This window comes from Elgaria multicarinata, chromosome 19 (genome assembly GCF_023053635.1).
Source record: "Elgaria multicarinata webbii isolate HBS135686 ecotype San Diego chromosome 19, rElgMul1.1.pri, whole genome shotgun sequence".
Taxonomy (NCBI): domain Eukaryota; kingdom Metazoa; phylum Chordata; class Lepidosauria; order Squamata; family Anguidae; genus Elgaria; species Elgaria multicarinata.
The window spans coordinates 11,928,025-11,952,415 of NC_086189.1; the positions used below are offsets into that span (position 1 = coordinate 11,928,025).

The 24,391-nt window shown below is 45.0% G+C and overlaps 3 protein-coding genes across 3 annotated transcripts in view; 1 reads left to right on the plus strand and 2 right to left on the minus strand.

The window, feature by feature from the left end:
- ATP6V1G1 (ATPase H+ transporting V1 subunit G1) overlaps nucleotides 1-24,391 on the minus strand; it is a 210,713-nt gene that overhangs the window by 177,691 nt on the left and 8,631 nt on the right. The window lies entirely within an intron of this gene.
- NIBAN2 (niban apoptosis regulator 2) overlaps nucleotides 1-24,391 on the minus strand; it is a 413,466-nt gene that overhangs the window by 139,734 nt on the left and 249,341 nt on the right. The gene's annotated exons all lie outside the window — the stretch shown is intronic.
- Nucleotides 20,034-24,391, plus strand: part of AKNA (AT-hook transcription factor) — a 53,580-nt gene continuing 49,222 nt past the window's right edge. The window contains exon 1 of the mRNA XM_063144972.1: nucleotides 20,034-20,114. The gene's annotated coding sequence lies outside the window, so the exon portion shown is untranslated. The remainder of the gene's footprint in view (nucleotides 20,115-24,391) is intronic.

The following is a 24,391-nucleotide window of genomic DNA, read 5'->3' on the forward strand; positions in this document are numbered from 1 at the left end:
GCGTGTTCAGAGGAGGGCAACGAGGATGATCAGGGGTCTGGAAACAAAGCCCTATGAAGAGAGACTGAAAGCACTGGGCGTGTTTAGCCTGGAGAAGAGAAGATGGAGGGGAGACATGAGAGCACTCTTCAAATACTTCAAAGGTTGTCACACAAAGGAGGGCCAGGATCTCTTCTCGATCCTCCCATAGTGCAGGACACGAAATAACGGGCTCAAGTTAAAGCAGCCCTCTTTTAAATCTGGTCACTCTAGTATAGCTCCTGCAGCTTTAACTGTTGTGATGAAGAGGGCATTTCACCAGGTTCTCCATATATACAAATGACACCTGCTGAAGTTCCCTTTTCTATGCAACTGTTAAAGATACAGGAGCCCTGTCCTCCTTTTCATAGGGTCACCCTATAATATACAGAGTCAAAGTAGTGACTTCTATTTTATATAGTGCTCTCAAATAGAACAATTCAAGTAAACAAAATTATAAAGGTGGCAACGCAAGGCAGGACAAGGCAATAGTTGCTTCTTGTAAAACCTTGGCAATAAAATATAACGACAGACTAATATACTGTATTATTAATTATTCCAGTTATCGATCTTTTCCCATTTCGTCAGTTCATTTCAGACTTCCTCAGACGTATATTCGTTCACATAATACAATTACTTTCGATTACTTTGACTCTGTAATATTTCCACTGTTTGACTGTGTTGTTAAAATCGTTAAGCAGTTGTGCGCCTGCTTACATTCCTGATATTTGATCTCCCTTTTAAGCCGCCATTAATGTGGTGTGATGGGGATCACGTGTTTTTCGGGGCCTTAAAGGAGAAAGAGTGTCATTCCTGGACATCGTAGAAAAGGCCCCAATTGAAGAAGTGGGGGTTAATACACGCTTTCTGGAGCTTCGGGGAACCGCGTCATTTCCCCTTGCCGTATTAATGGCATCCATCATTAGCATCCAGAGAGCGCATTTTACCCCTTGCCATATTAATGACATGGCGAGGGGGAATGACACTCCCCTCTCCCTCTCCCTGCCTGTCTTCCTTTTCGGTTTGCCAAATACGGTCACCCCAGCGAATGGCAAGCCTAGAATTGGCTAAAGTACAACACAAATCATGGTTTGTTCCTTTTCCCGGCCATGCAAGTGGAGGGAGGTAAAGGGAACACCTGAGCCCAGTGTTTCACATGGCCTCTTTTCCGCTTGTGCCTGAAGACCCAAACTATCGCTTTGTGAAGCCAGTCACTGGCTTCAGTGGTACCTAGGCTAGGGTGACCATATGAAAAGGAGGACAGGGCTCCTGTATCTTTAATAGTTGTATTGAAAAGGGAATTTCAGCGGGTGTATATGGGGAACCTGGTGAAAACCCCTCTTCATCGCCACAGTTAAAGCTGCAGGAGCTATACTAGAGTGACCAGTTTTAAAAGAGGGCAGCTTTAACTGTTGTGATGAGGAGGGAATTTCACCAGGTTCTCCATATATAGGGAGACCCTATGAAAAGGAGGACAGGGCTCCTGTAGCTTTAACGGTTGCATAGAAAAGGGAATTTCAGCAGGAGTCATTTGTATATATGGAGAACCTGCTGAAATTCCCTTTTCAATACAACTGTTAGAGATACAGGAGCCCTGTCCTCCTTTTCATAGGGTCTCCCTATATATGGAGAACCTGGTGAAATTCCCTCTTCATCACCACAGTTAAAGCTGCAAGAGCTGTACTGGAGTGACCAGTTTTAAAAGAGGGCAGCTTTAACTGTTGTGATGAGGAGGGAATTTCACCAGGTTCTCCATATATAGGGAGAACCTATGAAAAGGAGGACAGGGCTCCTGTAGCTTTAACAGTTGCATAGAAAAGGGAATTTCAGCAGGAGTCATTTGTATATATAGAGAGCCTGCTGAAATTCCCTTTTCAATACAACTGTTAGAGATACAGGAGCCCTGTCCTCCTTTTCATAGGGTCTCCCTATATATGGAGAACCTGGTGAAATTCCCTCTTCATCACCACAGTTAAAGCTGCAAGAGCTGTACTGGAGTGACCAGTTTTAAAAGAGGGCAGCTTTAACTGTTGTGATGAAAAGGGAATTTCACCAGGTTCTCCATATATAGGGAGAACCTATGAAAAGGAGGACAGGGCTCCTGTAGCTTTAACAGTTGCATAGAAAAGGGAATTTCAGCAGGAGTCATTTGTATATATAGAGAGCCTGCTGAAATTCCCTTTTCAATACAACTGTTAGAGATACAGGAGCCCTGTCCTCCTTTTCATAGGGTCTCCCTATATATGGAGAACCTGGTGAAATTCCCTCTTCATCACCACAGTTAAAGCTGCAAGAGCTGTACTGGAGTGACCAGTTTTAAAAGAGGGCAGCTTTAACTGTTGTGATGAAAAGGGAATTTCACCAGGTTCTCCATATATAGGGAGACCCTATGAAAAGGACAGGGCTCCTGTAGCTTTAACAGTTGCATAGAAAAGGGAATTTCAGCAGGAGTCATTTGTATATATGGAGAACCTGCTGAAATTCCCTTTTCAATACAACTGTTAGAGATACAGGAGCCCTGTCCTCCTTTTCATAGGGTCTCCCTATATATGGAGAACCTGGTGAAATTCCCTCTTCATCACCACAGTTAAAGCTGCAAGAGCTGTACTGGAGTGACCAGTTTTAAAAGAGGGCAGCTTTAACTGTTGTGATGAAAAGGGAATTTCACCAGGTTCCCCATATATACAAATGACACCTGCAGAAATTCCCTTTTCATTACAACTGTTAAAGATACAGGAGCCCTGTCCTCCTTTTCATAAGGTCACCCTAACCTAGGCTCCGCTAATTGAATCTGGATCCCCAAGACAGAAGACAGAGTTTCGACTCTGCCTTCGACTCTGCCTTCAATGTGCTGCTTTTGTGTGTGTGATTTCATTCATTCACGCTGGTGCCATGGTTTGTTTTAAGTTAAACAGCTCTCCAAAGGGAAACTTCAGGCCCATGAATTTTTTAGCATTTCTGAAAACATCAAGAAAGATGTCCAAAAGCCAGACCGGCTGTTGTGATGTGAGAGCTGTCCCTCCAGAAATGTGCTGATGTGGGTGGCTTAATGTTTGAGTTCTATATTTAGCATGTGATGTGGGTTCGTTTCATTTTTAAAATCTCTTTGAAAAGGGGTTCCTTTACAACGAATGAGAACATAAAAAGGAGAGCCATGCCGGATCAAATAGCTCTTACCTTTAGGAGGTTTTCTTAATGTTTATCTAAAAAATTGACTTCCTTGGGTTTTCCACTCATTGGTTCTAGTCCTGCCCTCTGTATTATTATTATTATTTATTTATTTAGCACCATCAGTGTACATGGTGCTGTACAGAGTAAAACAATAAAATAGCAAAACCCTGCCGCATAGGCTTACATTCCAATAGAATCATAATAAAACAATAAGAAGGGGAAGAAAATGCACCGAACAGGCACAGGGTAGAGTAAAACTAACAGTATAAAAGTCAGAACAAAATCAAGTTTTAAAAGCTTTAGGAAAAAGAGAAGTTTTTAGCTGAGCTTTAAAAGCCTATCAGATATTTTTATGCTAAGTTTTAATACTGTGTTTTTAATATTGTATTTTAATGTTGTGGACCACTGAGCAATTCTAATAATAATAATAATTTGTTACCCGTCTCTCCCTCTTGATCGAGGTGGGGTACAACATAAATGCAAATGCCATAAAATACATATAATTAAAACATTTAAAACTAATGCATTTTTAAAAGGCATCTTAAAATTCAACTGGGTAGGCCTGCCGGAACAGATCAGTCTTTATAGCTTTCTTAAAATCCAGAAGACTGTTAAGTTGACGAATCTCTCCTTGCAAATCATTCCATAATCTGGGAATGGCAGAAGAAAAGGTCCTCTGGGTAATAGTTGTCAACCTTGCTTTTGTTGACTGGAGTAAATTCTTCCCAGAGGACCTGAGTGTGCGGGGCAGATTGTACGGGAGAAGGCGATCTCGCAGGTAGCCTGGACCCAAAACCATGTAGGGCTTTAAAGGTGATAACCAACACTTTGTACTTTGTTCGGAAACTAATTGGCAGCCAGTGAAGAGATTTTAAAACTGGTGTAATGTGGTCACCCCTAGGCGTATCGGTGACCAGCAGTATATAAATGTTACAAATAAGATTCAGCAGTATATAAATGTTACAAATAAGTAAAACAAATACATATTTGAGGCACTGAAGGACCGAGGTGTTGCGAAAAGGCCTTATCTGCATTTCTAAGCCTCAGGCCATAATTAATAGGATTTGGTTTCCAGACCTGTTCACTCTCCTGAATCACTCAAGTTTGTCAATGTCCTTTTTAAAATGTGGTATCCTATACTAGCCTTAGCCTCCATGAATTTTCATCCTTGTTTTAGAGCTATTCAATACTTTTCCCCTCTCTTGCTTCCTATAACACAATTTTCTCTTCTATGCATGCATTCCCTTAACCATTTTGTGGTTAAGCAGCATGGTTTAGCGTGTTGTCTGAACCAGGCCTATGGCTCTTCTGTGTAAGGAATATGCTACTCTCTTAGCAATCTGGTTATAATTTCTCACATTGAAGGCCCCTTGGTGCAGGGGAAATAGGTTTCCCTTTAGATGGAGTGCAACCAGTTTAAAAAAATCAAAGTTTTTAGATGAATTATGGTTTGGGATTAAATATGTGGTTTACTCCCATTGGCTTTATTTTTAAAACAAAATCATGCAGAGATAATGTGTCTGGATTTTTAAAAAAAACGTTCCTTGCCAAGAAATTGCAGCCATGTGCCCTGATCTGGTTTCCTTGGAAATGGGTCTGTTTCAAACAAATGAGACTTAATGCCATATAAGTGCAGTTGAGATCAGGCTGTTGATGGACACATTTTTGTGGGGGTCTAGAAGACGTCTTCCCAAAACACACACACACACACAAAGTATAGGTTTTGGATGGAAATGCTGACATGGGGGTTAAGCGATAGGCAGAGGGAATCTGGTAGGGTGATTTACCACTTTGAAAGGTGGTAATTATGGCCTGGGAGAGAGACAGAGAAAGGAAGATTGCATGCGTGTGAACTCTTATCCTCAGATCAGTGCTGACGGGGCAATTTTCTGCAGGGTTATGGAGTATGTCAGGGAATTTCTCAGCCAGACTTCCCCAATCTGGTGGCCTCCAATGTGTTAGATCACTTATTCCATCATAACCACCCAGCCTGGCCACTGGTTGAAGGAGCCAGTGTGGTGTAGTGGCTAGAGTGTTGGACTGGGAGTCGGGAGACCCAGGGTTCTAGTCCCCACATGGCCATGGAAACTCACTGGACGACTTTGGGCCAGTCACAGACACTCAGCCCAACCCACCTCACAGGGTTGTTGTTGTTGTTGTTGTGAGGATAGAAATGGAGAGGAGGAGGATTATGTATACTGCCTTGGGTTCCTTGGAGGAAAAAAGGCAGGATAGAAATGCAATAATAAATAAAAATAAAATAATGTTGTTGGATCAGATCAATCTCCTTTTAAAGGAGTGCAAGCCGGTGGCCATCACTACATCCTGCAGAAAGGAATTTCATTCATAGAATCATAGAATAGCAGAGTTGGAAGGGGCCTACAAGGCCATTGAGTCCAACCCCCTGCTCAATGCAGGAATCCACCCTAAGGCATCCCCGACAGATGCTTGTCCAGCTGCCTCTTGAAGGCCTCTAGTGTGGAAGAGCCCACAACCTCCCTAGGTAACTGATTCCATTGTCGTACTGCTCTAACAGTCAGGAAATTTTTCCTGATGTCCAGCTGGAATCTGGCTTCCTTTAACTTGAGCCCGTTATTCCGTGTCCTGCACTCTGGGAGGATCGAGAAGAGATCCTGACCCTCCTCTGTGTGACAACCTTTTAAGTATTTGAAGAGTGCTCTCATGTCTCCCCTCAATCTTCTCTTCTCCAGGCTAAACATGCCCAGTTCTTTCAGTCTCCCTTCATAGGGCTTTGTTTCCAGACCCCTGATCATCCTGGTTGCCCTCCTCTGAACACGCTCCAGCTTGTCTGCGTCCTTCTTGAATTGTGGAGCCCAGGATTCGCTCTGTTTCGCTCTGCCCCATGTGAAGACGTCTTTACTTTCATTTGTTCTGAATCTCCCAACAAACAGCTTTGGGGGTGACCCCTTTGGGTTCTAGCACTGGGCCTGTTCAGAAGACACGCTAAGCCCTGGTTAGGCCTCTAACCCATTAGCAGCAAATGATCAGTGACTTTAAACCATTGTTATATAGCCACTGTGATCAGGAATGGTTCACATGACCTGCTAACCACCATGTTTAGCTCAAAATATTTAATCACTGTGTCTTAGCGAGTGATCTGAATAGGGTCACTATGAGAGAGGGGAAAACTCTTCTTCCTATCCACTTTCCCCACTCCATGTTTGATTTTATACACCTCTATCATTGTAGCCCTATTCAAATACTTGAAAGGTTGTCACACAAAGGAGGGCCAGGATCTCTTCTTGACCCTCCCAGAGTGCAGGATGTGGAATAATGGGCTCATGTTACAGGAAGCCAGATTCTGGCTGGACAGCAGGAAAAACTTTCCAACTGTTAGAGCAGTATGACAATGGAACCAGTTACCTAGGGAGGTTGTGGGCTCTCCCACACTAGAGGCCTTCAAGAGGCAGCTGGACAACCATCTGTCAGGGATGCTTTAGGGTGGATTCCTGTACTGAGCAGGGGGTTGGACTCAATGGCCTTTTAGGTCCCTTCCAACTCTACTATTCTGTGATTCTGTGATACTTTCTAAAACTCATGGTTTCCCAGAATCTTCAAGAAAAACAAACCTTCTTGTGTTCCAACTCAGAAACAAAAAAAATCTGGAATGGAGGGGCATAAAAATGAGGGTTGTGCGCGGGGGCGCTGAGCTCTATCTGAGCCGCCTTCTCTCCTTTTCTCATTCGGTGCCTCTTTGGTTAATGCAGAGTCCGGCAGCTGTGTGGAACGCTTGTCTGTGAATGTGGGAGAAGCGTCTGTGGCTGGGGATGATGGATAATCAGATTAAACGAGCCAAGCTGAAATGTCTACAAGTGGGGGGATGGGAGGGATTTAAGCTTTCCACTCACTGGCCTTTTTTTAAAACACACTCCCTCTCACACACGCTGAGAGAAGAGAGGTTTCTAGATAAAAGCTCCTACCCAGGTTTCTGGTAGGAATTTTTGGTAGACATTTAGAAAGACTCGGCATAAAATAGGGAACTGATTCAACCTTTTGTGTGTTGATAGCAAGAACGTTAATTGCTTGCTAACTGGTGCACTTCTGCATAGCATGTGAAAAACAAATGTGGGGGTTTTTGGGTTGTCCAAACCTGACAACGTAGAAAAGGCAGAAGAAACGGTATTTCAAAACTTAGAAGTACCTTATAATTTTGTTACAGTATTGGAGAAATATGGTATTGTTAGGAACATAAGAAGAGCCCTGCTGGATCAAACCAAGCGTCTTTCTGGTCTAGCATTTTGTTCACACGGTCACCAACCAGCCCACAAGTAGGACAGGAGTGGTACAGCACCCTCCTGCCCATGTGCCCCAGCATACGGACTCTGATACTGCAGGTAGCATATAACAGCATCTGGTGAAATTCCCTCTTCATCACAACAGTTCAAGCTGTAGGAGCCCTGCCTTCTTTTGTATCTGGTCATGCTAGGCAAGGCTCTTGCAGCTTGAACTGTTGTGATGAAGAGGGAATTACCTGGAGACGGATCTTCAGGTGTTTGAGTTTTTTTGCATATGAAGCGTGTACTCTATCACTGAGTATTGATTGCACTGACACATTTTATTGTCTATTTAATATTTTGAAACACACAAATGATACTCTTTGACTTGGGGAACCCTTCCTGATCAGAAAACTGTGGGTTAAAAATACCAGCCGACCTTTCAGGGCCTCTGGAAAGATGACTGTAATAACAAATGCGACTAGTATTTGAAGATTCAAAACTGCGTTGTATATGAAATGTTAATTACTCTGATGATGATGATGTGCAATGTTTGTGACGGATCTATTTCTCCATCCCAGCCAGTATTTCAGAATGGCTCTGGGTTAAATGACAGGCTAGTCCAGCCTTCCACAACCTGGCACCTATCAGATGTTTTAGACTACAATTTCCATCATCCCCAGTCAGGTCTTTCCTAGTTCTACCTGGAGACGCTGCAGACAGAACCTGAGAGCTTTTGCATATGAAGCACTGGCACATTTAGGAATCTATTATCTATTTACTGCTTTGAAACATGCCAGCCAACCTATCGGTCAAGCCTGGCAGGGGATGATGGGGGTTGTGGTCCAACACATCTGGAAGCCATCTGGTTGGGGAAGGCTGGTCCTTCCTAGGACTCATATTAGAAGGAAGACTGTAGAAGACTTAGCATTTAACAACGCTAAGTTTGTTTTTTAACGGACCCCCAGAACTGTTGTTTTTAAATGGATACTGTTTTTATGTTTTAAAATTTTGTATACTTTTAATGTTTACTGTTTTTAACTTTCGTAAACCGCCCAGAGAGCTTCGGCTATGGGGCGGTATATAAATGTAACAAGTAAATAAATACATAAAATAGAAGGAAAAGAGTATCTGTGGCAATTGCTGGAAACGAATCTGAACTCAAAAGCCTCCCCTGTTATGGTGCCCTCCAGATGTCTTGGACTATAACTCTCATCTTCACCAGTCATTGGCCTTGCTGGCTGAGGACGAGGAGTCTTGTGATCCAGAACATCTGGAGGGCACCAGGGTGGAGAAGGCTGATTAAAACCCACCTCTGTTTTGCCTCCAGAGTTCCAGCCCCTCTGACTTGCAACATTATGGACTGTTGTGTTTTATCTGCTGAGGTTTAAAGGCTGCTGTGATAATGACAGCAGCTGTCATCCGTCCCCCAAAGGCACTGGTTCTGCTGCCGTTCCTTTCAAGGATTGCATGAAGTGATCCGACTGCAATGTTTGGTTGACGTTTTGCTGCTTTTAGCCATTGTCTTCCTTCCTCTTTCCCCATCCACTTTCTCTGCTTCCCGTTTTCGTGTTTGGCTTTTTTGGTTTGAAGAACGTGCTTGTTTTCTTCCGACTGCATGGCCGTGCTCTGCGGCTTCAGTCCAAGTTGCATTTTAGCCCCGTGGCAGGTTCTGATGATAACACGGGGGAAGAGGCCTTCATGGAATCGTAGAGTTGGAAGGGTCCTCTAAGGCCATCCAGTCCAACCCCCTGCTCAGTGCAGGAATCTGCTTTAAAGCATCCCTGACCGATGGCTGTCCAGCTGCCTCTTGAAGGCCTCTAGTGTGGGAGAGCCCACAACCTCCCTAGGCTTCCATTGACATACCACTCTAACAGTCAGGAAGTTTTTCCTGATTTTTGTCATACTGCTCTAACCTTCAGGACGTTTTTCCTGATGTCCAGCCAGAATCTGGTTTCCTGTAATTTGAGCCAGGTCAGACAATTTGTCCATCTACCTCAGTATTCGCCCGTCCCCAAGTGGCAACAGCTCTCTGGATCTCAAGAAGTGAGGGGGTCTTTCCCCCTCCCCCAAAGAATTCCCAGCAAAGACTGAGCATGCTTAGTAGCCAGAGAGGGATGGGATGGAGCATCATTGGGGGGGGGGGAAGAGCAATTCACAGTGCGTTCTACGGTTTGCAGTGAAATCAGGAGAGATGATCTTTGTGCCAATGTGTGGGACAGGGGGCAGCTTAGAGCAGGCGTGTGGGATGTGTGGCACATCAGGTGTAGTTGGACTGCAACTCCCATCAGCCCTACCCAGCATAGCCAATAGTGAGGTATGATGGGAATTGCAGTCCGGCAATATCTGGAGTGCTGTACATTCCCCCATCCACCCCGGTTTAGAGAAATCAATATTCTCTCTGAGCCCAAGATCAAGGTCCGTTCCATCTGTAGATGTAGGATCATCAAATTTTAGAGTTAAAAGGGACCTTGGAGCTTATCTAGTCCACCCCATTTGTTCAGTGTAGGACCTGCAGTGCAGAATGCAACTATAGCATCCCGGACAGTCTGGCCTGTGCTTAATGAATAGAGTGCTTAATGAATAGACTCTGGGCCAGGATGCGCATTTGCTTCTGTCATTTCGAAAGCCCCCTGAATAGGCCATGTGAGACAGAAGAACATTTGCGTCCACAGTGTGCACGGATCCCTCTTTGCTGGATCAGAGCAGAATTCCTCCGTCTTCAAGACAAACCTGTAGTAAGATCCATCACAATTTTGATTGGCCTGTAGGAGGGTCTAAAATCTCTCTCCCCATGCAATGCTCATAGCAAAGTGTTCCAGCATGGATGACGTTTGGGTGGGTACAGGAGGCCAGAGAATTTTCAACTCTGCAGCCACTGGCTTGTTTAATGAGCCTGTGTGTTGAATGTGCCATTGCACCATGAGGACATCGTGGGCCTCAAGTGTGTGGCAGTCACAGCAACATCCCTTTCGTAGTTCAGGGCTCCCTAAAGTCAAGAAATAGTCGACTTTGGGGAAGGAGCAGGAATCCCATTCAACTTCTGACGATTTCGTGTCTGAAAACTGGGACGGAGAGGAAGAAGATTGATGTGTGATGTGGCCTCTTCAATCTCATAACACGTGTTGGAGGAAAGACCTCCCAAAGGTTACAACTGCTCAGAAAGTCCTCTGCGTGTGTTTCTTTCCTCCCTGGCCATGGGGTGGGTGGCAGATGAATGAATAAATGCATATCGGTTATTAAATTTTTAAATCAAAAATCAGGGTGGATTAAATCAAATTGATTTAAATCATGATTTAAATCACAATTTAAATCACTACTCAGAAAGACTCGATTTAATCATGTGACTTCCCCCCCCCCCAAAAAAATGCACTCTATTCATTGAATGTTTCAAAACTTTGCACTTAAGAGGTAAAGGGGTTGATTCTGTGTACATAGATTTGCAAAGGCACAACGGGACTGTGATCTCTGCAGACACAAATTCACAGTTTTGAGAACTGTAAAACCAAGCGTCAGTGATCATATCTTCTAGATAGAAAAATTGCCCAATAATCTTACAGAAACCTCTGAAAGAGCATGACATTGTGAATGGATGAATTTCCCCACACAAATCTAAAGGCAGGATCTAATTTTTTAAAATTGAAATATTCACTTCTTTTCAGGATGAAAGATTTTCTGCGATAGGTATTCCACTCTGCGTCGTTTTCTGTTAAATCGTAGCGTAACTTGGCCAAAACCTGAGTCCGCTTATGTTGGCCAAAGATTAGCAGCTATGCCGGCTTAAATTGCTCACCTCTTGAACTGGGTACAATAAGCTTCCAGGTCTTTTGGACTACAATTCCTAACCATGGCCGTGCTGGCTCAGGTTGATGGGAGTTGAAGTCCAGAACATCTGGTGGCACCAGGTTGGGAAAAGCTGGAGTACAACAAGTATGAAGTAAGAAAACTATTTAAATGGAAAAGGGCGATGTTTGGATATACCGGAGAATATACCGGAGAAAGCGTTCGGAAGACCATGGATGTCTATAACGAGGGTTAATGCATCCACACCACTCTGCCAATTACATAACCAGCCCTGCGGCGTGTGATCCATTAGCAATGGATCGATAGCAAGTTATGTAAATGAACTGTGTGACCCTGGATAAATAGACTCAATATACTGTTCCCAGTTTAAGCTTTTTCACCTGCTATTTCTCTCACCCACCCACCCCGTCCACGGTCCATTTTAATTTAGCTAGCCATGTTTGGAAAGGGAACGTGTCATTGGGAAGGGGGGGTGGAGAGCCATTTGAAGGACTTTAGGCATGTTATGGCCCAATGCGTGGGCTCATTTCATAGAATAGTAGAGTTGGAAGGGGCCTCTAAGGCCATCGAGTCCAACCCGCTGCTCAATGCAGGAATCCACCCTAAAGCATCCCTGACCGATGGTTGTCCAGCTGCCTCTTGAAGGCCTCTAGTAAGGGAGAGCCCACGACCTCCCTAGGTCACTGGTTCCATTGTCGTACTGTTCTAACAGTCAGGAAGTTTTTCCTGATGTCCATTGAGCCCATGATGAGCTGCCTACGACCACCTTTAAGGCCCAAGAATGGCTGAAATCCACCCACCTCCCCCAAATGTGTTTGTTTTCACCCTGCTTTTAATTCCTGTAATTGTGAACATAAAACTGGGTTAAAGACTATTACGGGGTCTTCAGTATTGGGTAGAGATGCCGGTGCCCCTTTGGGCAGAAGTTCTCTGCCTTTGAAAGCTGTGTGATGGGCAGGAATCCAACAGGGGAAGCTTTCACCTGAAAGGAAATCCGCATTGTGGGTGGTAGAGTTCTCCTTTCTTTATGCTAAGATAGCCTCTGTGCGCATGTGGGTCTGGTAAATGCTCATTCTGTTTGGCCTTTTTGGTTTTTTCTCTGCTAACTGCCCTTCTAGCAAGAGGCATCGTGACTAAATAATGCCATCAATAGGAGCAAAGGAAACTGGCTTAGAATGAGTCAGACCATTGGTCCATCTAGCTTAGCATTGTTTACACCAGTGGTTCCCAGTTGGTGGTCTGAGGACCCCAGGGGGTCCGCATATCCCACCCAGGGGGTCTGTGGCACCATTCACATATTCACCATTCATTTCTGGAGTCCACTGACGACGAATTCCTACCAGAAGTAAAATATAACATCACTGAGCACCTGCCTGATATAGTGACTAGCTTCAGAGATTACTTCCCTGCACCTAATCCTGAAAACTCATGGATAAGGAATCCTTTTGAATGTGATGTAAAACTAACAACTCTATCTGCGGAAGAGCAAGATGCACTTTTTGACATGACTTGTGATGGTTCATTGAAATCATTTTTCAAAGAATATAGACTAGACCAATTCTGGGTGACGGTTTTTCCTGATTATAAGAAGTTAGGTGAAAAAGCTTTGAAACATCTAGTTCCCTTTTGTTACACATCTTTTTGCGAACAAACATTTTCGACATTGTGTTATATGAAGCATAGAAATCGGCTTGATGTTGATCCAGATTTGAGATTAAAAGTAGGAAATATTGAACCGGATGTGGAAAGGATTGTTTGAGACAAAAAGAGGCACAATTTCTCCCATCACATTTCGGTTTAGTAGCTGCTAGACAGGTCATAATTTGTTCAATTGTAAACTAGACGTTAGTAAAATTAAATTCGTCTAACTAAATCATGGTCATTTTTGTGTGGTAACATCACAAATATTAGGGGTGTGCACGGACCCCCCCCCCCGATCCGCCCCGCGGGCCGATCCGAAAATTCAGATCGGCCCGCTCCGCTCTGCCCATAGTCTGCTCCTCTTCGCCGCGGAGCTCCGGCTCCGAATCGGAGCTCCGCAGTGGAGAGGAGTGGTGCCAGGTAAGGCCCCCTACCTCCTCTCCCTTACCTGCAGAGACCAAGGGGGAGGGGGGCCTTACCTGCGTCCGTCCGCGGTCCCTCGGCTTCTTCAATTGAACCTGTAGCTCAACCAGGAAGTATGGGCCGTGCGGCCTAGACTTCCTGGTTGAGCCGCGGGCTCAATTGAAGAAGCCGAGGGACCGCGGACAGACGCAGGTAAGGGAGAGGAGGGAGGGGGGGTTACCGGGCCCTGCCGCTGTCACCGCATGGGTGACAGCGACAGCGGCAGGGCCCGGTAAACCCCACCTACCTTTCTTGCGGAGCTCCGGATCGAGGCGAAGGATCCGCCTTCACCTCGATCTGCTCCGCAAGGCTCCGCCGGCCCCCCAATCCTCTTCGCCTCCGCCTTCAGGGTAGGCGAAGCCCCCCGCTCCGCTCCTGCTTCTCCGGTTCGAGGAGAAGCGGAGCACATCCCTAACAAATATCACAAATTTTATGGTCCGTTTTTTTTAGTATACCTAAAATCCTTTGCTTATTAGGGGCTACCCCTTATTTTCTCCAAAAAAATTGCTTTGCACAGGTAACTACCATAGAGATAACATTTTTTTCAAAAGTAGGGGGTCCATGGCTTGGCATATGAAAAACAAGGGGTCAGCAGTACTTAGTTAATTGGGAATCACTGGTTTACACACTGACCAGAAGCAGCTCTCTGAGATTTCAGGAAAGGGTATTTTGCCTGGAGATGCTGATGATTAAACTTCGGGACCATCTATATAGATAGCCCTTGGCTGTAGGTAGTCTGGCCCCCACAAAATTCACAAGTGGTGAAAATGTATTGTATTTCTTTATTTACAGTCAACAGACCAATATAAAACAAGAAGATACACCATTATATAAAACAGTACAAAGTAGGGATAAAAAAGATGGAGTGTTACAAAACCACTAAAGATACTAGTGGTGAAAATGGAAGATGAAGAATTTTCCTGATCCCCTGCCCCCCAGTATGTGCGATTTTTTATTTTGCCTGTTTTGAAATGTTTGGTGCAGACGTGATAACTGGGGCAGCAGTTTCTCAGCCCAAAAAGTTTAAAAAGAAGAAACTGCTGCAGTTTCCGCAGAACAGTATGTAACCCTCTTAGGAGGAAGCCCTACTGCACAGTGGGCCTTACTTCTGAGTAAACATACCTGGGATCGCACCGTAAGCACGATTTAGCAGCCTGTAAACCTTGCAAGCATGGTTTTTTTTATAAAATAATAATCCAGGAGGCAAATTGGAAGACAGGTCTTTGGCTTTAGCGAGTGGCGATTTTGTTGTGATATGTATCTTATTTTCTAAAATTAGTTCCGTCACATGCTGCTGCTTTATAGAAGGGGCGGACCGCTGCTGCAACTGGAGACGTTGTAAACAGAGGGAGACGTCCGCTGCGTCTCTGAGCGGAACAAAACGTGGTGGGGGGTGAGGTCCTGCAGAAAAGGATCAAAAGAGGGGCCCTCGTTGGCATAGAGTCCCCTCTTCTCAAGGGCTACTGCGATTTAAACAGCCGGAGAAACGAGTATAAGAAAAAAGCTACACATTTGGTGCTTTTTTTAAAAAAATGGGGGCTAAAGTGAAGGTTTTTAACACAGTGGAGGTTTGTAATATTAAGTGCAGCGTGGAGAAAGTGGCTAGAGCAGTTTTGGGGGACCTGTGTCCCTCCAGATATATATTTATTTATTTATTGCATTTCTGTACCACCCAATAGCCGGAGCTCTCTGGGCGGTTCACAAAAATTAAAAACATTCAAAGTATAAAACAACAGTATAAAACCATAATATAAAATACAATATAAAAGCCCAACCAGATAAAAACAGCAGCAATGCAAAATTACAAATTTAAAACACCAAGTTAAAATTTCTAGACTGTTAAAATGCTGGGAGAATAAAAAGGTCTTCACCTGGCGTCTAAAAGCATATAATGTAGGTGCCAAGAGAACCTCCTTAGGGAGCTCATTCCACAGCCGGGGTGCCACAGCAGAGAAGGCCCTCCTCCTGGTAGCCACCTGCCTCACTTCCTTTGGCAGGGGCTCGTGGAGAAGGACCCCTGAGGATGACCTTAGGGTCCAGGCAGGTACATATGGGAGGAGGCATTCCTTCAGATAACCTGGCCCCAAGCCGTTTAGACTCCAACTCCCATCGGTGCTGTCCAGCATGGCCAGTGATCAAGAATGAAGGGAGTTGTTGGGCAAGCGCTATCTTCAAGATCAACATCTGGAGGGCCACAGGTTTCTCATCCTTGGGCTAGAGAGACCGCTAGAGCAGAACTAGAAATGATGGGTGCAAATGGCAAGGTGACAGATTTCCGCTAAATATTACGAGAAACGTCCCAAGGGCAAGAGTTGTTGGACAGGGGAGCAGACTTTGCCAGGAAGTGATGGACTCTTCTTCACTGGAGGTATTTCAGAAGCTGGGTGGCCATCCGTCAGGGATGCTGTTGATGCCTCGTTCAATGCAAATCCTGTACTCAGCAGAGAGTCAGCCTAGATGATCTCTAGGGACCCTCCCGTCTCTATGATACCAAGTTTCCCTTTCCTCTCTCATAATCTTAAGACTTGGGGTCTGTCCAATGAAATGGATGAGTGGTAGATCCAGGACAGACAGAAGAAAAGAGCTCTTTTCAAAAGGCATGGTGAACACTGGAGAGTGGTCTGAGTTTCAGACTGGGAGTCTGGAGATCCGGGTTCTAGTCCCCACTCAGCCATGGAAGCTCACTGGGTGACTTTGGGCCAGTCACAGGCTCTCAGCCCAGGCTCGCAGGGCTGTTGTTGTGTGGATAAAATGGAGAGGAGGAGGATTGTGTATGCCACTTTCAGTTCCTTGGAGGGAAAAAGTCGGGATATAAATGTAATAAATAAAGTGGAAGTTGCTGTCACAAGGTGTAATGGCCTCTGACTTAGGTGGGTTTAAGGGGAGTGGAGAAATTCACAGAGAAGAGGTATATCAAGGTGTTTTAGCCATGGTGCTTAAATGGAACTATAGTGGAGGCTCGATGGAGCTGTGAATCCATTCTGGGTTACAGTTTGAACCAGCCAGGTATCTGACGTGCTGAACCTATTCTGGGACTAGAGTTCAGCACATTGGAGGGCTCCTTTTAGGGTTCTGGCTGGTTTTGACTGAAACCCAGAATGGATTCAAAGCTGCACTGAAATTTGAGCCACCAGTCTCCACTGTCTGAATACCAGCTGCAGTGTCAGGAGAGTTATGTGGAAGGCCTGCTGGGGGGTCACCCCATTGGGACAACTGTCTGGCCTCTGTGAGGAACAGGATGCTGGATTAGGTGGACCTCTGGTCTGATTCTGAAAGGCAATTCTTACCTTCTTGAAATGAACTCTAGCAAAGTGGGCGACGAGATCGCCTTGCAGGGGAAACCTTTACCTGTTGAACTTTTGCCTGCCGTGCAGCTTTCAAAGGCGCAAAAGCTCTGCCTGAAGAAACTCTGGCATCCCCGCTCTATACGGGAGACCTTTTCATAGTCTTTAGCCAGTCTTTATGTTCACAATTTCAGTAGTGAAAAAAGGGGACCTTCAAAGTAGTGGTGTGCAGCTAGCAGCCAATGCGCTCAGTCCAGCCTCCCCAATTATGGAAATCTCATCCAGCATTCTGCTTTCAAGACACTTGGGAAGACCACAATCCAAGTGGGATGGTACCAGGGGCCTCCCTTGGATTCCCTCCTAGCAATTGGTATGTAAAAACATACTGCTTTTGCACATGAATGCTCCATTTAGCTGCTGTGGCTCATAACCCCGGATGAACATCTTCTAGAATATGCCTCTTTCTTACTATTTTTAAAAAAGGGGGGTGTTACTGATGTCATCTCCTCTAACCTGGAACCTTTTTCTACAATCTCAGATGCAAAGGGACTCTGTTCATACCCCGAATGTACTTGCTTCACCTATTGCAGAACTGAGCTGCTAATTCCAGGGCTGAACCCTGTCTCAAGTTAAGCCTTGCAGGGGAGAGGCATGAATGAGACTATCCAGGAGGCATTTGGGTGAGCAATTATTTTGGCATCTCAAGGTCCCCCCACCCACTCTCTCTCTCTCTCAGGGCCATTTGCCGAATTCTGGCTGTGCCGAATTCTGGCTCTTCAGGAATGGTTAAATCTTTCCATGCCCACCCTACAAGTCAGTGCTGAGTCCTAGGGTTGTACACTGGTGGCCAAAATTGTGGACACTTTTTGAAATGTTCACGTTTTGCAACGTTGCATGCTTATAGAAAACGTTCTGTTTCACGAAATTCAAATGTTTATATATCCATTGAAAGACCTGATTCACGTAATACCACAACCCTGCTTCTTTTCCTGGGTGTCCAATCCACTCTTTTCTTTGGTGCCATTGCTGTATTTATGATGCACGTACGCACACTTTTAATTGGAGAAATGCTTCAAATATTCACGCCATCTCCAATTGCGATATAGTTACAAAACAAACATCAAAACTGACTTTCCCCAACTTGAAACATGTTGTATCGAGCTTCTGCCATGCGATTGGTCCCCAGAACGAGGACTGTGATTGGCCAGTAGGGTTTGCAGTTCCAATCCGCTTCTTCACTCAATCACACCTGTGTTTGCTTTTAGACTAAAGTATGCATAACTTTCTTTTGTACTGCAGATATTTGGACTCTGTTTTTTTGTATTGAATTCAGCATTAAATTCTCTTTCAATTGATATATAAACATTTGAATTTCGTGAAACAGAGCATTTTCTGTAAGCATGCAAAGTTGCAAAACATGAAAATTTCAAGAAGTGTCCTCAATTTTGGACACCACTGTTCATGTCTTGCAGCTCTGCCTTCTTTTCTTTTTTTAAAGCAAGTTTCTGGACCTCATAATTTTGAAGATTGGCTCGGAAGAGTCAGTGCAATGCCTGTCATCACCAAAAGCAGCTGCTGAAACAAAAGTAAGTGGCTAATGCAGGGCGAGACGGGGGATTTCAGTGCCTTTAGACACTTCCTTTTCCGGAAGAGCAAAAACAAAAGAAACCCTATCAACAACAAGATGCATCCAATTGTACACAGTGCAAAAAAAACATTTTGCACAATCAGGATTTTATTTTATTTTTTGCTCGTGGCTAAATCCGTGCAGGCAACACAACGTGGCTATTCTGATTGCCAGAGCTTAGCTTACTTTGTCATAGGGTTGCTTACTGTTGAGCCAACACTTCTGTTTGTCCCGCGAACCAATATCCGATATGCCACAATGAAGAGGTGATCGTGTTGACTGACCTCCGTGCCACTAAAAATTTGGCCTGCTGTGTTCTGCAACCTGATGAGAATTGCGGTCCAGAACATCTGCAAGAGCATTAAGCTGGGGAACGTTGAAGTTGGCCACGTGGGAACCTGGGTGGTTGAGTAGGGATTTGAACCTGAATCTTCTTGGTCTTAGTCCAATGCTCTAACTACTAGGGCTGTGCTCCGCTCCGATTTGCCTCCGCCAAAGGCAGATCTGAATCGGGTTGGGGGAGCTGTGGATGAGGCGAAGCAGTTCGCCTCCATCCAAAGCTCCGAATGCAGGTAAGGGGGGGGCTCACCTGGTGCTGCAGTCTATGTGGTGACAACGGTGGAGCCAGGTAAGGGGGCAGGGGAGGAGGGCTTACTTGTGTCCATCACGGTCCGGCGCCAACTTCAACTGAGGGCCAGGCCTCAGTTGAAGCTGACGCCGGACCGCAACAGAGGCAGGTAAATGGGGGGGAGGAAGGCTTACCTGGCTCTGCTGCTGCAGTCTGTGCAGCGATGGTGGCGGAGCAAGGTAAGGGGGCAGGGGAAAGGGGGGCTTGTTCAGCCCCTATTTTGTCCCCCCTTCCCCACTTACCTCCCTCCGCCATTTGCCGCAGAGGCAAGTATTGAGGGAAGGGGGGCAAAATCTCGATCCGCCCCTCCGGATCTAGCTCCGCGGAGCAGAGCGGGGGAGGGTCGGATCGACCCAAAGTGGTTCAGGCCTGATCCAAAAGTTCCGGATCGGGCTACGAAGCGGTTCGGGGGGGGGGTCCAGGCGTAGCCCTACTAACTACTACACCACACTAGGCCTGTTCAAATGACACCCTAAGCCATGGTTAGGCCACTAACCCCTTTTCAGCATATCTTTAGTGACCGTGTTTAAACCATGGTTATGTAGCCCCCACGGTTAGGAGTGGTCCACACGACACGCCGTGGTTCACATGACACGCTAAGCCATAATGTTTAGCTCAAAATGCTTAACCACACGTGGCTTAGCGTGTCGTCTGAACAGGGTCAGTATTTGTGCCTACACACAGAGGTTTGACTGAGTCTTCCTCTTCCACCACTTTGGAGAGAGCAACAAGACCCTGATGGAGAGGTTTTCTGCGTGGAAGTCCCTAGAGATAAACAGATGCAGTATCTCTCTTTTAAATGTGTGATCCTATGCATGTTTAGACAGAAAAAAAAGTCCTCCGACTGCCAGCATCCCCTTGTAGGACATTTTCTATCTACACATGCATAGGATGGCACCCTTTATGTCTCTTTAGAAACTTGCTTCTGAGGTCTCGATGGGCTGAATGCTCTCTCTCTCTCTCTCTCTTTAAAGTGCTTCCTGTTTCTGCTTCTGAAAGACATCAGAGGCGGGGATGTGTTGGGGCACAGAGAGAGGAGAGGCACCCACCCACGTGCACCTTCGCTTCTGATACCAGAGCCCCGCCATCCGCCGAAGAGTTTGAGAGATGCTATTCCGGAAACAGGCTTAGTAGTGTTACGCGGGAAAGTCATCTCTGATGGCAGCTTTCAGGGGCTCTGTGGTCCTGGAGGCAGCGAAGGAGAGCTTCCTGCCATCGCTTCGTGTCTGATTTTTCACCCGAGGGTAAGTCCCTGGATCTGCCCTCCTAGTCTTTCACTGGCTTTGCTGATTTCATTTCTGCCTTTTCTCCGAGAAACAAAAGGCGGAGTCCTCTTCCTCCTCGCGCTACCCCGCACCGGTGCCATATTTTAACCTCACAACAACCCTGTAAGGTAAGCTGGAGAGGGCGAAGACAGAGAGAGCGTGTATGTGTGTGTGACTGGCCCAAGACCACCCAGGGAGCTATATTGGGGTTTGAACCCAGCCTTAGATGCTCCAGACGTTTCGCTCTTCAAATTGCATCAGCCTTAGCAAGAAGCACAGCGAACGATCAGGAATGCGGAGAGTTTTTGTTCAGAACATCTGGGCAAACATCTGGGAGGCAGCAGGTTTGGGATGGCGGCCTTCGCCCCACACTCCACCTGCTACATCACACTGCCTCTCTTCCGAATTCAAACTTTGGTGTCCGGTGGGAGGAGGGGACCCTCCGCTATCGGAGTCTTTTCCGGAACGCTGACGGGCTTGTGGCTTTGCGACGACACTTTCAGAGCTGGGTCTGCAGCAGACAGAAGAGGAAGCGGCCGCTAGAGGGGCCCTTCAGAGGAAGCGAAGGCGCTTCGGGCAATTTGTTCCTGGAAGAGCTTTTAAAAAGTTTGGTTGAGTTGCTGGAGGTGGAGAGCAACCCGTTGAGAAACGTTGCTGTTGTCGCTCCGTTGGTTTATTGTGTGTGTTGTCTGTGGCGTAGTGGCTAAAGTGTCAGACTGGGAATCGGGAGATCCGGGTTCTAGTCCCCACTCAGCCATGGAAACTCACTGGGTGACTTTGGGCCAGTCACAGACTCTCAGCCCAACCTACCTCACAGGGTTGTTGTTGTGAGGATAGAAATGGAGAGGAGGAGGATTATGTAGGTTCCTTGCAGGAAAAAAGGTGGGATATAAATGCAATAATCAATCAATTTCAGTTTCTAGACAAAATTGCCATAAACTGCCATGGAGATTCAGACTGCTAAGTGAAAGCTGAGTTTTACTTATGGTAAATTTCACGTTATCTGTGCATTTTTGAGGTATTTGTATTACGATATATATATAAAAAATATTTCTTACCCGCCTCTCCCTTTGGATTGAGGCGGAGAACAACATTAGAACAGGAATCAATACATCTTAAAAAATCTTGGTTTTACATTGATCTGGATAAGCCTGCCGGAAAAGGCTAGTCTTTAAAGCTGCCTTAAAATCACACAGAGAGTTAATTTTACGAATCTCCTCCGGCAGGCCGTTCCACAATCTGGGGGTGACAGAAGAAAAGGTCCTCTGGCCTAGTTTTAGCTGACTGAAGTAAGTTCTCCCCAGAGGACCTGAGTGTGCGGGGCGGACTCTGTGGGAGAAGGCGATCCCGCAGGTAACCTGGACCCAAACCATTTAGGGCTTTAAAGGTAATGACCAACGCTTTGTACTTTGCCCAGAAACTAATTGGCAGCCAGTGGAGTGATTTTAATGTTGGGGTAATATGCTCACCCCTAGATGTACTGGTGACCAACCTGGATGCTTTCTGTTGATGTATTTGTCATGGCCTTGTTTGGCTAGTACAAGAAACTTTGGATTGATTGATAAACCTGCCCTGCCTCAGGGGATTCGGAGTTGGTAATATGAAAAACGATAATGCTTCATATTTATAGACGCACTTTTTGCACATTCAAAGGACACACATGATCCGAGGATTTATTGACACAATATACGACACCAAATTCAGGTTTGCCCCTATAAACAGGACAGAGTGCCTCATCCGATCCTAGCGCCCTAGCAAGTGTTCCTGTTGCATTTGCTCTTTGCATTTTATTTATTATTGTTATTATTATTATTATTATTATTATTATTATTATTATTTATTAATTAATTACATTTCTATACCGCCCAATAGCCGGAGCTCTCTGGGCGGTTCACAAAAATTAAAAACATTCAAAGTATAAAACAACAGTATAAAACCATAAATACAATATAAAAGCTCAACCAGATAAAAAGAGCAGCAATGCAAAATTACAATTTTAAAACACCAAGTTAAAATGTATTTATAGACTGTTAAAATGCTGGGAGAATAAAAAGGTCTTCACCTGGCTTCTAAAGGCATATAATGTAGGTGCCAAGCGAACCTCCTTAGGGAGCTCATTTTGTATTCATACGTGCAGTATTTGCTTTTAAAAGCTTTGTGTGAAATGACCCATTGTGCAAACAGCAAATGGATGAGGAGAGGAATTTGGATGAGGACTGTGGTGGCAGCAAAGGCTTAAATTCCACCTCTACCCACGCCAATCTAACACACACACACACACTCACTCACACACTCACACACACTGGTTTTCATGTTGGCAATTTGTTTTTTTTTTAAATCAGGCCCGCAATGTCAGTCATGACTAACATCACATCTAGTTTGGCCCTGAGTGTGCATAGGACTGCATTGTTGCCAGTGAGGGAAGAGGTGTTAATGCTTCTGCATCTATTGAGTGCTAATATTTTATTCCCTTAGAAGAAATGGGCAAACGGAGCTTAGGCATTTTAAGACTCAGAAGTTCAAAACAAGTAAACAGGATCTTTTTAATCTACAAACTGTATTTACCTCTTCAGCTCTGCTTGGGAATTTTAGTAATTCTTGACTTGCAGTTGAACTCTTGCAAAGCTTATGTGGCCAAGCTTCATTAATGTGCGGAAGAGCTGGGCTCTTATTTCCAAAGAGTTCTGGTCTGTGTTTTTTGTTGGTTTGTTTCTTGATTTTGTGCTCAACTTTTGAAAAGACCGAGATTTGAGAAGGTTAAGAAAAGAAATTAACTGTAAAAATATTAATTTGCAGCTGAGCTCTTGCAAAGCTGATGTGGCCAAGTTTCATTAATGCTCAGAGGAGCTAAACTCTTATTTGCACAAAGCTCTGGCTTGAGTTTGTGCTCCGCTCTTACAAAGAATATTTTCCATTGATACGTAAGAAGACTCATCAGCGGAGCAATTAGCTGCTAAAATTATCTTAATCAGAAAGGAAACAAACCTAACCTCAAAGTGAGTGGAAGGATGTAGTTATAATTTATCCAGAGGTGTGAAGTTGAATCTCCTCTTCTATTTTCCTTACACTCCACTTTGTTCTAGACTTCCAATAAGACAGAAGAGAGAATATTCAACTTCCCCTTAACATTTTCATAAATCAACTATCTTGCTTTAAGGTATTAAGTGTGGTCATTCATCATGCCAGGTCTGCCTTGCAGGGTTGTTGTTTGCCAATTCATTGGTTAAAACACTACCTGAATGTTCTTCCTTTATGTCCAGCGGCAGGCATTTTGAGTTCCCCCGGTCTGGGGGATTTTTCTTGCTACAAATCCGGTCAAATAATTGGTGGGGATTTTAATCTGCAGTTAAAGCATCCATTCTGGTTTCTTTTCCGCCTTTCACTTCCCTGTCCTGGATTGGCTGCTCCCTTCTTAAAATATCCAATGACTGGCTCTGTTAGGTTTTATTTTAGCTCGAGGTTACCATGGTGATAGGAGGACCGCACAAGACGCTGTTGAGGATGCAAGAGAGATAATGGTACTAGATCAGACCGACTCCAGGTAGCAATCTGAAATTGACATGAAGGGATTAGGATGAGGAGAAGGTAGAGTTACCTGACACTTCCTTTTCTTTTTATGCTGTTTACCACCACCACCAATGCAAGGAGTAGATTCGCATTATCCTTTAGAATTCCGGTCTCTCAGCAACAAAGGTAACATAAGGTAGGAAAGGAATCAGAGTGTCTGGAGTGCTTGTGTTCAGGTGTAAGGTGACTCCCAGAAAACTGGATCTGAAATGGGCACCTGGGGGTGGGTGGGAATCGTTAGAAATCTTGTGATGAGGAAGATCAGGGTAGCCCTGGGCAGAAATAAACCCTAAATCAATGCAAAATGGCAAAAACATAAATGCACTTAAGTCTCAATTTTAAATGAACGATATTTCTAAAATGTTTTTAATGAGCTAGCGTTGACACAAGAGACTGAGTTGTAGACAAGGACATTCATGCTGTGGATTCCACCTTTTCCAGGAACTGATTAAGCCTTTGCAATCCCTCAGCCTTCTCATTTGCAAAATGGCAATAATTCTGCCAATGGTACCTTACCTTGGGGGTAGATGGGGACCTACAGGTAGATCTCTGTTTTGTTATTTCCAGTTTGGCCTTCCTGATAGTCTGAGTGAAGAAAATCCAGCCTAGAAACGTCACGAATAGATAAGAACTCTTCCCATTCTTCACATAGCGCATAGTTAAACGATGGAACTCACTACCACAAGATG